The following is a 14,113-nucleotide window of genomic DNA, read 5'->3' as shown; positions in this document are numbered from 1 at the left end:
CAGTATTAAAACAGCTTATTTTCTTTTCTGATGAGTAACAGGTAAACTGGTTGCCTTATTCAGGGACACTGTTCTATGAAAACAAGGAAAAATAGAAGTTTTATAACTTTTGAATCAAACTCAATCCTGAGGATTTAACTAATTCTCCAAGTCTTTATGGTTAAATTTTTATAAGCAAATACCTATAGAATTTGACACTGTCAGCCTCATTAATTCATCTGAATTTTCTCCCCTCTATCTTCAGTAGTTCCCATGAAAGAATCCAAAGAAACAGTGTCTCTTTTTTAAGAATGTTGAAAGAAAGTAATGTATGTTTTAATCAAGATTAATTTACTAAGATGCAATTATCATACTACAAGATGCACAGAACAAATGCACAGAGGTATAATTCTTTGAGATTACATAATTCAACATATTCATGTTACCACCACCTACTCCAAATAAAAATTCAACATTGCTGTCTCATTAAATTAAACAGACCTCTCACCAGTCATCCTCTTTAACCTCTTTGATGTCTGTCCCCATAGATTAGTTTTGTTGATTCTTGATTTCATACAGTGAAACCAATAGTGTGTAATTTGTGCATTGTTTCTTTTGAAGCCACTTTTTATTCGTGTAGAGTACTAGTCCCTTGTATGAATATATCAGAATTTCTTTATTCTGTTGATTGATGTCAGGATTGTTTTTTGTTTGGAGCTATTACCCACAAAAGCCTTCTATGAATATTGTTCTATGTGAAGATATGTATTTTTTTTCCTTGAATAAATATTTTACATGACACTTCCAAATAGATAATCAAAGATGCAATCCCAGCAAGGTATGAGAATATCATTGGCTCACCAAAATGAGGTATTGTTGGTTTTTTGAATTATAGCCACTCCAGTATGTATGTAATGATTATTCAATTGTGGTTTTAATTTTTATTTCCCTAATGATTGATTACCATTTCATTTATTTATTGTATATCCTTTTTCATGAAGTATCAAGCCCTTTACCTATTACATTGAATTGTTTTCTTATTCCTGACTTGAAGGAATTTGTTGTATATCCTGACACCATTCTTTGTTTTTCTTTTTTTATTCCTGTATGCTTTTTTTTTTTTTAAGATTTTATTTATTTGAGTAAAAGAGAGAGAAAGGGAGCACAAGCACAGGAGGAGGGAGGGGGGTAGAGAGAGGAAGGGGTAGAGGGAGATAGAGAAGCAGACTCCCCACTGAACAGGGAGCCCAGTGTGGGGCTTGATCCCAGGACCCTAAAGTCATGACTTGAGCTGAAAGCACCCCCTTACTTGACTGGGCCACCCAGGTACCTCATTCCCGTGTGCTTTTATTTTTATTTATTTTTATTTTTATTTAAATTCCAGTTAGCTAACACATAATGTAATATTAGTTTCAGATGTACAATGTAGTGATTCAACACCTGGTGCTTATTACAAGTGCACTCCTTATTCCCATCACCTATTTAGCCTATCCTTCCCTCTGCTAACCGTCAGTTTGTTCTCTGTTGTTGAGTCTGTTTCTTGTTTTTGTTGATAGGTTTTGCTAACTTTTGTGCTTCAATTTGTGGCTTACTTATTTATTATAATAACAGTGTTTTCTGATACTATAGCTACTTCATTTTGACAAAAGCCAGCTGATCCATTTTTGTCTTTTATACCCTGTCAGAAAATGTTTTCCTACCCCAAGTTTGCAGGAATAGTTTCCTGTGTTTTGTTCCCTATAATTTTTGTTTTTATGCTTAGATCTATAACACATCTCAAATTAATTTTTGTACATGAACTATAGATCAATGTTTTTTTTTAAATATTAAATATTCAGCTGATATAACAATATTTGTAAAAAAGGGCGGGGAAGACTTATCTTTCTCTATTAATTTCACACTTTGGTTGGAAGCCATTTGACTATGTATATGTCTGTTTCTGAACTCCTACTTTTGTTCCTTGATGTATTAGTTTATCTTTATACCAATAACCTCTGTTTTCATTACTGTAGTCTTAAAATCAGGTAGTGTATGTCCTCCAATGTACTCTTTTTCGAGATTATTGAAGCTATTCTAGGGCCTTTGCATTGCTATATAAAATTATTAGAGTCAGCTTTTTAAAAAAAAAGCTGATGGAGTTTTAATGGAGTTTGTGTTGAATCTATTAAATAATTTAGAGATAATATTAAGTAAATAGTGTTTAGGTCTCTGTATAAATGTAAGTTTAATTATGTAATTAAAATCAGAAAATGGAAAAAATGAAATCGCTAAAATATATTTTAATTTAAAAAAAAATATGTATATTATTGTCCCTTTTTGTCCTTCGAGTGAGATTTTGCCAGGGACGGGGGCGGGGGGCAATAATGTCTTACCTACAGGAATAGAAAATAGAAATTTGCCTCTTTTGTCAAAGACATTATAATTCCTGGTATGAATGGTCTTTGCTGGGAGAGTCTGAGCCATATTGTTTATTTTTTCAAATCCATAGCTTACAAAAACAATTTTTAATAGCTCACTTGAAATCTTTAATAATAATTTTATTGATACTGGGAATTACTAATGTTCATATTTTTCTTCATCGTACGTTGTATGAGCAAGGAAGATAATAAAGAATTTTGTGATTTTGTTGTTTATTCTTTGTCAGTGTAGGTTCAGACCAAAAGAATTATACACTTTTGCTTTTCATTAGACTGATACTTAGTTTTTTCCCAGCCTGAACTCTCACACTCTTTTCAAGGCCATGTTCTTTCCTGTCCCTGGGCCATTGCATTCTTTTATCCTTTAATGTCCTGCATCTTCCCATTGCAAACCCCTCACTGTTCAAGGCGCAGCTCAAATCTGACCTCTTCTGGGAGTCTCCCTGACAAGCATATCTAAAATACTCACCTCCATAGTTGTCCATACCAACACTCTTTGATTTTTATTACTTAGTTTTTCACTCTATGAAATCCGTTACTTATTCATTACATGTTCATTCTCTCTTTGCCTCCCCTAGAATGTAAGCTCTCAGAAGCAGAAGCCCTGTTATCCTCAGCGTGCCTAGACATCGTAGCATGGCAATAAATACCTGCTAGATGAATTAATGGATTATGGAATTGAAAATACTATTTTAATTTACCACTGACATTATTTGAATCCATTCATTCTACCTTTTTCAAAGTTGAACTTTGAACAAAGGTAATGTTTATAGGTTCTTTCTATTTTTATTTCTGGTATTATTGACAATGCAGAATGTATTTACACATTGTGTTAATAGCTGTATTTACTCTTGTGTGTAAAGTGGGAGTGGATCTAACCTTGGAGTCATAACAATGATTTCAAGTTTTGACTTTACCCTTTATTAATTGGTCACAGCCACTTAATATTCCTGAGCCTCAGTTTCCTCACATGTAGCTTTTAGATAGTAATACTTGCTCTATTCATTCCATAAAAATTTTTGTGAAGGTGAAATTAGATAGTGTATTTATGAAAGGACTTTGTAACTGGAATATGTAAGATCTTACTATTAAATTTAATGTGCTAGTGCATTGCCTAATGGACCGAAAGAGTTAATTGTTCTGCAAAAATCATCTAATTTATTTTCAGGGTTGGGGAGAATTTTATGCAAGGTGGTACTAATAGATAATAATAACTCATTTGTTCCTCTATCACACCTTTCTTCAGAGGACTCAGAGAGCTTTATTCTATCTCATTAATCCTTAACAATGCCTCTGAATCATTAGCCAGCCTGACAATAAGCACTGTTCGTCTGATTTTTACAGCTGGAGCAAATGAGGCACTGAGAGGTTATGTGACTTTTTCAAAGTCACACAGAAATGAAGGAAAGGGTCTTGAGACTCCTAACAGCATCCTGCCTGTAACTGACCAAAGCAGACAATGCCCAGCATGCATTGTTGCTAAGGTCTAGCGGAAGAAACGAAGAGCATGACAGGTGTACTATCCTCAGTGAGCTTCATTCTTAGAATAGAGCGGGAGAATAGGAACGTAAGTCAGCTGAGTCAGAATCGAAATGTTATGAATTAGTTTTTTTAAAGTGCTGTGAAGTTTCCACGTGGGTTGATTTCATTAGTTAAAAACAGAATAGGGGCACCTGGGTGGCTCAGTGGGTTAAAGCCTCTGCCTTCAGCTCAGGTCATGATCCTGGGGTCCTGGGATTGAGCCCCCATCAGGCTCTCTGCTGGGAAGCCTGCTTCCTCCTCTCTGTCTGCCTGCCTCTCCACCTAGTTGTGATCTCTGTCAAATCAATAAATAAAATCTTTGAAAAAAAAAAACAGAATAGACTTCAGAGAAAAGGTGACATTTGCAATAAATCATAAAGTGTTGATAAGTTTTAAAAGTAATGAAAATGAAAAGAAAACATACTGAGTAAATAAAATAAACATGAGAAATATGGGACATATCTGAGGAAAAAGAACTTACACTTTGAATAATGTGATACATACAAATAACATAATGGTGCTAGCTAGAAACATACTAAAATCACCTTAAAATGATAATATACATTATTATAAGGAATTACCATAATTATTAATTCAAAGTCATAACTGTGGTTAAAATAATGTTTATTACCAACAGTCATCAAGCATTAAAGTCAGTAGTAAATATATAAAGCTTCTGTGATACATTGAAGTAAAGTTTAAATACCTCTCCTTCTGCCTTGTGTCTGAGCATATTTCTCGGCCCAGATCTTGGACTTGGGATTCAGCCATGGGATTTTCTTTGCCAAATGGAACATGATCAGATGTGACTCAAGCAGAGGGTTTAGATGTGCTTACACAGTTTGGCTTTCCTTATGCAATAGAACTGACATAAGAGATAAAGCCCCAAGGATAGTTTTTGTTCTAGAAAGTATAAGCGACACATAGAGTAGATCTGGATCCAATGCTCAGCCTCAATCTAAAGCCAACCACACCCCAAAGCTATCCCACCTGACTCACAGATAAATAAATAAACCTTGATTCTAAGTCATTGCACTTGAGAATGATTTACTATGTAATCATAATTGATTAACCTAGCTGGTAGTGTCTGGTGGGGGGTAAGCTTCATAAAATCATGAATTCCACTATGTGCTCTTTTTCAATTTAGTGAACATAAACGGGTCTTTATAACAAGAGTCCTTACAAGTAGTTCGTTGGCAGATATACCTAAGGATGGGCTCCAGATCTCAGAAATGGAATAAAATGTTGATTTAAATGTAGATATACCTATTTTTCTGTGCCACTCCCTAAATGATAAGGACCGTTACACTGAAGTGTTACGAACAAGAGTAGCCCAGCCACAGTTTGACTGTGGGTTAAGCCTCTGCCTTCAGCTCAGGTCATGATCTCGGGGTCCTGGAATGGAGCCCCACATCAGGCTCTCTGATGGATACAGATACAGTGTTGGGACCCTCGGCAGGAGAATGTTGCCAATGCCTAAATAATAGGCATTGGTTAACTTGGGTGGAAGTAAGAAAAAAAATGACAGGAAGAAAATACATGCAAGAAGCTTTGGTGCAGGTGACTTCATTGAATGTGACAGTTGATGAATTGAGGATAAGCAAAATCAAAAGTGACTTGAGTCTTTGAAGCAGTTGTTGGTTGTAAGACTACTGATGTCATTCCCAGGAATGAAAAAGTCAGAGGGGGATGAGTAGGTGGTTTGAATTGTGGAGAGCGGATGAGTTTCATATTTAGCATGTTGAGTTTGGAGTACAGACAGATTTGAGGAATTAGCAAGATTCCACTTACCTGATTGTCAAATGCCTATAAATGGAGAGTGTTCTTATGCCTAGATGGAAAGGATTACTCACATATTAAATTCCAAACCCAGAGAAGCTTTAAGAAGCAAGATCAATGGATTTCTGCTTGAAGCTAAGAACATTAGGTCTAGTATTTGGTATTAATTGAAATTCTATTGCCAGGAATACCAGCAGTCTCTTTAAGAAAGAAGGTGTGGTTTGGCTATGGTTGCTGCCTTTGGAGGTCATTCTAAGGGGCTGATAGGAAAGGCACAACAGGCATATATTGCATTGAAGAAAATCTTAAAATTAGCTTTATATTGTAATATGGAAATGCAATGTTCTATACTGGTTAGTAGTCAGTTACTGATAAAGAATTTTATAGAGGTTTACTGGCCAGTAACTTCAGACATTTTAACAAGTGATAATTCATGACCTATAGACTTGTTATAAGAGCACAACATTTGAGAGCATTGGCTTTGGAAACAGCCCACTCTGGTTTGGATTATGTTCTGCCAGTTTCAGCCTGCTGATTCATTCGCTTAACAAATACTTGTTGAATCCCTGCCATTTTGTATGTCTGAAAACAAAAACATACAAAGATCACTGCTCTTGGGAATTTACATCTTAATGGAGGAAGGTATTCAACAAATAATGAACATAAATAAATTATAAAGAATATTAAAATGTAATGAATGGTATGGAGAAAGAAGGAGAGGCATGTAAGGAGGTTTGGGAGTTCCGTGGGGGCAGGGGACAAATTGCATTATTAAATAGTCAAGAGAGATCTCATTGAGATGGCAATATTTGAGTAAAAATTCGAGGAAGTTGGAAGACATAGGAAGATATAAACAGATAAAATATCGAGAGCACAGGTCCTAAGGTGGGAATGAGCCTGATGTGTTTGATGAACAGCAGAGAGGCTGGAGTTGGAAGAACAATTCAAAGAGCAGGAGGAGATGAAGTTAGTGAGAAAATGGGGGTAGGGCCCAATCAGATAGGGATTTTATCTTTTACCAGAAGTAAAAAGGAGATTCATTAGAGGAATTATTTTTCTTTCTTTTTGACTATAGAAATTTTCAAGCACATATAAAAATAGATAGTACAATTGAGCCCCAATATCCAGTTAAAATAATTATTGATATAAGACCATTCTTGTTTCATCTGAATCTCTACTCAATCCTTCAATTCCTTATTATTTTAAAGTAGATTCAAGACATCATATCATTTGACTTATAACTATTTAGTAGTATCTTTAAAAGACCTCATTGTCTTAAACATAATCATAAAGCCATTATTATACCTAAAAGTAAAGATTTTGTTACCAAATATAGAATAAGCATTCATATATCCCTCAATTATTTTAGAAACTCATATTTTAAGCTATTATTTGTGTGGGGGTGTCTGGTTGGCACTGTGGGTTAAGCCTCTGCCTTCAGCTCAGGTCATGATCTCGGGGTCCTGGAATGGAGCCCCACATCAGGCTCTCTGCTCAGCAGGGAGCCTGCTTCCATCCTCTCTGCCTGCCTCTCTGCCTACTTGTGATCCCCCTTTCTCTCTCTGTCAAATAAATAAATAAAATCTTTAAAAAAGACTATTATTTGTGTGAATTAGTGATCGTAAAGTGTTTTGGGCAAAGGCAACAAACACTCTGGCTGATATAATAAGAATAGCATGTGGGGTGTCAAGGAAAGAAGCAGGCAGAATCATAGGAAGCTGTTGTAGTCATTTGGAAGTAATATAATGGTGACTCAACTTAGAATGGTAGCTGCAGAGGTGGTCATAAATGTTTGATTGCTGGATATATTTTAAAATTAGAGCTAATAGGTTTTCCAAAGGTGTTGGATATATAGAGAGGGAGAAATCAAGGGCAGGTACAAGGCTTTTGGGGTAAGTGGGTTAGCATTGTTAACAGGTTTGTGGGAGACACAGCGTGAAGTTTTGGCACGTTGGTTTGGATAGCCGTTGAGCAGATCAAGACTGTACCTAAAATTCGGAGTCACCAGCTATGAGACTGGATGAAATCACCAATACATTTAGTGTAAACTGAAGAGAGAAGATAGCCAAGGACACAGCCTTGGGGCGTTCCAAGGTTTTGAGTAAAAGACAAAAGCAGCAAAGGATACTGAGGAGCAACCTGTGAAGCAAATGTTCTGGGAGTTAAATGGAGGGATTGCCTTACTGAGCAGGCAGCCATCAGCAGTGTCAACCAGAATGAGAACTGTGATACAGGGTAAGATGAATTACTCTTTCAGGTGACTTTGTGTATTTAAAAAATACTTAATGCCTACCTACCATGTTCGGGCCCCTGGTTAGACACTGCCAATAAAAATGAGAGCAGGATGTAATTTCTACCTTTAGTAAACTTATTTGTTATAAAACACTATTATAGCTTATCCACTTTATGCTCCAACATATGAAAAAAATTATTCCCCTCTAGAATTCTTTGGTTAATTACTCATCTTATTTAGAAATATCAATACATTTGTGGTAAAGAATAAAAGCCAGAGGTCAAGTTTAATTGACAAAATATTATCTTTAAGTCATAAGCTTAAGGAGAGGAGAAAACCGTACGTCTAAGAGAGGACTTTGGAAGGAGAGTGAAGAGGCCTAAAATGAAAATAGGTGGGCAGAGGATGAGCTCATGGCCTGGAGAAAGGCCGGAAGGAGACAGGCTGGGTGGTCCTGGTTGAAGCAAGACTTAGGACACACACAAACAGTTAAGAGAGAATTGTAAATGGATCCCTTTAAAACTGTGGAACTGGACTGACAGAAGATGAAAACTGGGATCATTTGCAAAGGTACAGGACAAATTTCTCTAAAATTCGTAAAAATGAATAAGGTGTAGAATTGTCCAAGGCCCTGGAGCGGGGGTTCAGTTCAATGGAACAAAGACCTTAAGAGCCAGAAAGGGCTGAACTGACATCTGGGCTAAATCTGTAGAGAGCTTGGCATCGAGGAAGGGTTTAGTAAATGGCAGCAATTACTGCAGCAGGATATACACCCCCTCGAAAAAGTCTGTCTACCAAGGTGTTGGTAGCAGCTGTCTCGATCATTAGGAATACTCTTGCTTGCTTTTTATATTCCTTGTGATTGTATTTTTTTAAATTTTTCTGAAATAAGTCCATATTCATTTGTAATAAGAACAACAACATTGAAGACTTTTTTGTAAGAGAAATACATGTTAACCGTACAGTTTTTATCTAGTCCTTATGGAGCCTATCTGAAAGTGGGAATAAATCTACTCCTGAAATTTGACTGATGAAATTACCTTGTATGAAATTTTCTGACGTGAATGAGACCCTAAAAGCCTCTTGGAATGAGTAGAGCCCCGCCACTGATGGTATCATTGAATCAGGTATCCTGATATTTCACTTAATCCTAAGAAAATTTGTGCATTTGTAAATATAATCACAACTTCCTCCCTCAGTGTATTACAACAACTTTAATTTTTGATTTATTATTATTTTTTTTAAATCACCATCTACATGCAGAGTAGGGCGGTTAGGGTAAGGGTATATGGAAGAATAACATTTGAAAACTGCTCTCAAGAAACTGCTAAAATGTATTATGTATAAAGGCAATACTGAAGAGATTATTCAATTCAATTTTAAAAATTGCATTGAGCTATGTTGAGTGCTGGGAATGTAAAAGTGAATAAGACACAGGGCTAGCTCCTACCCAGGGAAAAAGACATGTAAACAAATAAGTGACAATGTGACAAATGAGGCAATAGAAACACAGACAAGATACCTGGAAGTGTGAGGGTAAGAGTGATTAATTTTGTCCAGAAGTTCGGGAAAACATTTCTGAAGTGGGGAATCTAGTTGCTGAGGACCAGAAAGAAAAAAATCTGACATCCAAAATGGATACACTCATTCTGAATGAGTAATTGTATCTGACGCTTGTTGAGAAGTGTGAGAGGGAGCAGGGTGTCAGTACGTGAGACAAGTAAGTTAGAGGGTGAACTCAGAGACCTTTGTGTATTATAAGAAGGGCACTGATGTACACTGGGCAGTATGGAGGGAAATGATTATGGAGGCTGTCTGGGGCGAGCGTGCTGGATGAGCTAAAGAACGTAAGTTTTATATAACAAAAGATGATTATCACCCATCAGAAACCTCTAAACAAAGCAAGATGATATGGCTGTATACAAGACTGTGGAGATGAAGAATGAGTGCAGAATTTGAGCAGCTTCCAAGAGATGACAGTGTTGCACGTAAAGAAGAGTGAAGGTATAGGGAGATAAGAGTTATGTGTCTAGAACAATCTGGGAAGCATTGGGGGATTCTGGAGAGAAGATGTTCCAGAGAGCAAATAGTGGAAGACTGAGACAATCTTCCAAGTTAGAACATAGAAAAGAAACGTGGAAGTTTCTTCAGACTTTCAGCTCTGCAGATGAATTTTGGGTGCCTATTACATATGTCAGACACTATAAACTGTGGTCTTGGGGATTTAAATGTGTGTAGGGTATTGTACTTAAGAAACTTACATTCTATTTTGGTTATCAGAGCTATAATTAGTTATATAGATAATATATTCTTAATGATGAAATATATATAAAAAAGAACAAAATACATCCAGAACCCTGGGAAATTGATTAATCCAATTAATACAATATACCAATCAGGTTGTGGCCATAGATTTCATCATTTTTGTGTAAATTAGTTTAACTGTGATCCATGATGAGAATATACTCCTATCATGCAAACTAAAATTCTTTTTTTTTTTTTTTTTCCATTTAAGGCAGGGAATACTTTACTCAGACCCATCAGAGAAATGGACAGCTTGAGCCTGTAACAAAGCATTGTATTTTATTATATTATTTATTTTTAAAGATTTTATTTATTTATTTGACAGAGAGGGAGACATCGAAAGTAGGCAAAGAGGCAGGCAGAGGGTGAGGGGAGGATGTAGGCTCCCGGCTGAGCAGAGAGCCTAATGCAGGGCTTGATCCCAGGACCCTGAGATCATGACCTGAACCAAAGGCAGAGGCTTAACCCACTGAGCCACCCAGGTGCCCTAGGAATATATTTTTTTAACCAAGACACTATCTTGCCTCTCAAAAGTCTTTTTTTTTTTTTTTTCATTCTTGAGAGACAATACATTATAAAAGATTATTTAGGATGAAGAAATATACGTGAAGAATAAAAAAATAACAATTTTTTGTGACTTTTTGAATGGGCTGATTATTGTCTTATGTGGTAGTGTATCTTGTGGTTGTTTCAGATTGCTAATGTGGTTCTTTGGTTAGAAGAGAGTATTTGTGAGATCACGACCTAGCGAAGGCAGAGGCTTTAACCCACTGAGCCACCCAGGTGCCCCACACCATATCCTTTATCCATTCATCAGTCCGTGGACATTTGTGCTCTCTCCATAGTTTGGCTATTGTTGATAATGCTGCTATGAACATCAGGGTACATGTATGTACCCTTTTGAATCTGTATTTTTATATCCTTTGGGTAAATACCTGGTAGTACAAATTCTGGATTGGAGGATAGTTCTATTTTTAATTTTTTAAGGATCCTTCAAACTGTTCTCCAGTTTGCATTCCTACCAACAGTGCAAGAGGGTTCCCCTTTGTCTGCATTCTTGCCTACACCTGTTGTTTTTCATATTAACTTTAGCCATTCTGACAGGTGTGAGATGGTATCCTATCATGGTTTTGATTTGTATTTCCCTCGTGATGAGTAATGGTGAGCATCTTTTCACGTTGTCTGTTAGCCATCTGGATTTCTTCTTTGGACATTCTTTGAAGACATTTAAATGTCTTCTGCCCGATTTCTTAACTGGATCATTTGTTAATTGAGTGTTGAGTTTGATAAGTTCTTTATAGTTCTTTGCATACTAACATTTTATCAGGTATGTTGCTTGCAAATATCTTCTCCCATCCTGTAGATTGATTTATAGTTTGGTTGATTGTTTCCGTCACTGTGCAGAAGGTTGTGTCTTGATTAAGTCCTAATAGTTCATTTTTGCTTTTGTTTCCTTTGCCTCCTGTAACACATGTAGTAAGAAGTTGCTGCAGCCAGCCATGGTCAAAGGAGTTGCTGCCTGTGTTCTTCTCTAGGATTTTGATGGCTTCCTCTCTCACATTTAGATCTTTCATCCATTTTGAATTTATTTTTGTATATGGTGTAAGGAAATGGTCTAGTTTCATTCTTTTGCGTGTTGCTGTTCAGTTTCCCCAACACAATTTATTGAAGAGACTGTCTTTTTCCATTGGATATTCTTTCCTGCTTTGTTGAAGATTAGTTGGCCATATAGTTGCGGGTCCATTTGGTTCTCTATTCTTTTCCATTGATCTCTGTGTCTGTTTTTGTACCAGTACCATACTGTCTTGATGACTAGATCATTGTAATATAGCTTGAAATTTGCAATTGTGCTGCCTCAAGTTTTGTTTTTCTTTTTCAGCATTTCTTTGGCCATTATAGGTCTTTTGTGGTTCCATACAAATTTTAGGATTTTTTATTCTAACTCTGTGAGAAATGCTGGTGGTATTCTGTAGGGTTTGCATTAAATGTATAGATTGCTTTAAGGAGTATAGATATTTTAACAATCTTTATTCTTCCAATCCATGAGCATGGAAGGGTTTTCTATTTCCTTGTGTTCTCTTCAATTTCTTTCATCAGTTTTGAGAGTATAGACCTTTACCAATTTAGTTAGGTTTATTCCTAGGTATCGTACCATTTTTGGTGCAATTGCAAATGGGATCAATTCCTTGATTTCTTTTTCTACTGCTTTGTTTTTGGTGTATAGAGATGCAACAGATTTATGTGCATTGATTTTATATCCTGCAACTTTGCTGAATCTATGAGTGAGTTCTTGCAATTTTTTGATGGAGTCTTGTGGGTTTTCTACATAGAGTATCATGTAGTCTGCAAATAGTGCAATCTGACTTTTTCCTTACTGATTTGGATGCCTTTTATTTCTTTTCATTGTCTGAGTGCTGAGGCTAAGACTTCCAGTACTAAATAATAATGGTGAGAGTGGACATCTCTGTCTTGTTCCTGGCTGTATGGCAAAGTCTCTTAGTTTTTCCCCCTTGAAGATATCAATGTGGGTCTTTTGTGTAAGGCTTTCATGATTTTGAGGTATGTTATATCTATCCCTATTTTGTTGAGGGTTTTATCAAGAATGGATTCTGTATTTTGTCAAATGTTTTTTCTGCATTTATTGAGAGGATCATCTGGTTCTTATCCTTTCTTCTACTAATGTGATGTATCATGTTTATTTATTTGTGACTATTGAACTAATACCCTGCAGGCCAGGATTAAGCCCACTTGATGGTAGTGAATAATTCTTTTAATGTACTGTTCAATTTGATTTGCTGGAATTTTATTGACAATTTTTGCAACCATATTCATCAGGGATATTGGCCTATAGTTCTCCTTTTTTGTGGGGGATCTTTGTCTGGTTTTAGAATCAAGATAATGCTGGCTTCACAGAATGAGTCTGGAATTTTTCCTTCCATTTCTGTTTTTTGTAACAGTTTGAGAAGAATAGGTATTAGCTCTTCTTTAAATATTTGATAGAAATTTCCTGGGAAGTCATCTGGGTCTGGACATTTGTTGGGAGATTTCCTGGGAAGTCATCTGGGTCTGGACATTTGTTGGGAGATTTTTGATTACTGGTTCAATTTCTTTGCTGGTTACATGTCTGTTCAAATTTTCTATTTCTTCCTGTTTCAGTTTTGGTAATTTATGTGTTTTTAGGCATTTTTCCCTTTCTTCCATATTGCCCAGTTTGTTGATATATAATTTTCCTAGTATTTTCTCTTTTTTAAATAATTTTTTTTATAAACATATAATGTATTATTAGCCCCAGGGATATAGGTCTGTGAATCACCAGGTTTACACACTTCACAGCACTCACCATAGTATTCTCTTTTAATTGTTTGTATTTCTGTGGTTTTGGTTGTGATCGCTCTATCATTCATGATTTTATCAGTTTGGGTCCTTTCTCTCTCTGTCTCTCTGGGTTTTGTTTTTTTGTTTTTCATTTTTTTTGTTGTTGTTTTGGTAAGTCTGGCTAGGAGTTTATCCATTTTATTAATTCTTTCGAAGAACCAGCTGTTTGTTTTGTTGATCTGTTTTTTGTTTGTTTCTATATTGTTTATTTCTGCTCTAATCTGTATTATTCCTCTTATTCTGCTGGTGTTAGGCTTTATTTGCTCTTCCTTTTCTAGCTCCCTTAGGCATAAGGGTAGATTGTGTGTTTGAGACTTCTTTCTTCTTGAGATATGCTTCTTGCAATATGCTTCCCTCTTAGGATTGCCTTTGCTGCATCCTAAAGGTTTCGGACTGTCGAGTTTTCATTTTCCTTTGCTTGCATGTACTTTTACTTTCTTCTTTAATTTCCTGGTTAACCCATCCATTCTTTAGTAGGATGTTCTTTAGCCTCCATGTATTTGTG

This window comes from Mustela lutreola, chromosome 2 (genome assembly GCF_030435805.1).
Source record: "Mustela lutreola isolate mMusLut2 chromosome 2, mMusLut2.pri, whole genome shotgun sequence".
NCBI classification, from domain to species: Eukaryota; Metazoa; Chordata; class Mammalia; order Carnivora; family Mustelidae; genus Mustela; species Mustela lutreola.
Note: the sequence above shows the minus strand (reverse complement) of the source record.